Below are 1,927 nucleotides of genomic sequence, written 5' to 3' on the forward strand. Positions count from 1 at the left end.
GGAGCTCTCAGCTCAATTTGGGTTGAGGTGGCCTCTTGGCATGAGTTTGCGTTTTAGCCATGTGGGGGCTCAAAGTTTTTTGATTTTAGCTTGGGTTAAGGTGGCTAACCAAGGGTTGGATCATGGTTAAAGCTTATGATGCTCACTAAAAATGGCACCATAGGGTATGGACATGTGTTATGGCAAGTACCTTGATTTAACCTCCTTATTATCCCTTTTAAAAATTTTTCAAAAATTTACCAATGGAATAAATATGAAGCTTAACCATCCGTGGATGGCTGGCTTTAAACTCAACCCTAGAGTCTAGGATGAGTTAGGGTAAGGCTCATTTGACCATATCAAGCTCAATTGGTTTGGATTTGACCATAAGTCCAAAAAGGTGCATGTGACCAAATCTTGTGTTTGAACTTGGTTAGGCATGCCAATTGGCCCAATTAGATATGGAATTTGGTGTTAGAGACCATGAGGAACAACTTTCATAAAGGGTGAAAGTCATTTTGAGGTCAATTGGTTAATCAATTTGGTGGACTTTTTATTTTTGACCCATTTTAAGCATGTTGGGCTAAGTTTGGGTCAAACTTGGGCTATCCATGGGCTAAGCTCAAATTAATTATTGTGGTTGGTACAAAACATCTTAATGAACAATTTTCATGAAGGGAGAAAATTGTTTTGAAGTTGATTTGGTGATCAATTTGAATGGGTTTTGATGGGTTTGGATTTAGACCTAAATTAAGCATGCAGGGCTAAACTTGGGTCAAACTTGGGCCAGATTTGGCCTAACTCCAAATTAATTGTTTTATTTGATGTAAAACATCATGATGAACAACTTTCATGAAGGATTAAAGTTGTTTTGAAGTTGATTTGATGGTCAATTTGTATGGATTTTGATGGGTTTGAGTTTAGACCTAAATTAAGCCGTTAAGGGTCAAATTTGGGTCAAACTTGAGCTAGCTTTGGACTAAGTTCAAATTGATTATTGTGTTTGGTCATAAATGACCTTATAAAGGATTTTCAACAAAAATTGGATGCCAATTTGAAGTTTAAGGCATTCAATTGTTGAGATTTGAGGTGTTAGCCAATATTAGGGCTAATTGGGGTTTTGGTCAAAGATGGTCAAATACAAAACATCTTAATGAACAATTTTCATGAAGGGAGAAAATTGTTTTGAAGTTGATTTGGTGATCAATTTGAATGGGTTTTGATGGGTTTGGATTTAGACCTAAATTAAGCATGCAGGGCTAAACTTGGGTCAAACTTGGGCCAGATTTGGCCTAACTCCAAATTAATTGTTTTATTTGATGTAAAACATCATGATGAACAACTTTCATGAAGGATTAAAGTTGTTTTGAAGTTGATTTGATGGTCAATTTGTATGGATTTTGATGGGTTTGAGTTTAGACCTAAATTAAGCCGTTAAGGGTCAAATTTGGGTCAAACTTGAGCTAGCTTTGGACTAAGTTCAAATTGATTATTGTGTTTGGTCATAAATGACCTTATAAAGGATTTTCAACAAAAATTGGATGCCAATTTGAAGTTTAAGGCATTCAATTGTTGAGATTTGAGGTGTTAGCCAATATTAGGGCTAATTGGGGTTTTGGTCAAAGATGGTCAAATTGACCAAATTGGACCATAGTGTAGTTGGAAAAAATAAAATTGGGAATATTTTGGATTTATTGGGATTTTTTAGGAATTTTTGAAATTTTTAGATTTTTGGGCCATGGAGGGGCATTTTGGTAATTTGGCCATTTTTGTCAATTTTGGCAAATTTGGATGTATTCAAAGTGTTTGGAGTAAGTTTTGATCAATTTTAGATATTTTGGCAAAAAATTTGGGAATTTAATGGAATAAATATGAAGCTTAACCATCCGTGGATGGCTGGCTTTAAACTCAACCCTAGAGTCTAGGATGAGTTAGGGGAAGGCTCCTT

This window comes from Phalaenopsis equestris, unplaced genomic scaffold (assembly GCF_001263595.1).
Source record: "Phalaenopsis equestris unplaced genomic scaffold, ASM126359v1 Scaffold000132, whole genome shotgun sequence".
NCBI classification, from domain to species: domain Eukaryota; kingdom Viridiplantae; phylum Streptophyta; class Magnoliopsida; order Asparagales; family Orchidaceae; genus Phalaenopsis; species Phalaenopsis equestris.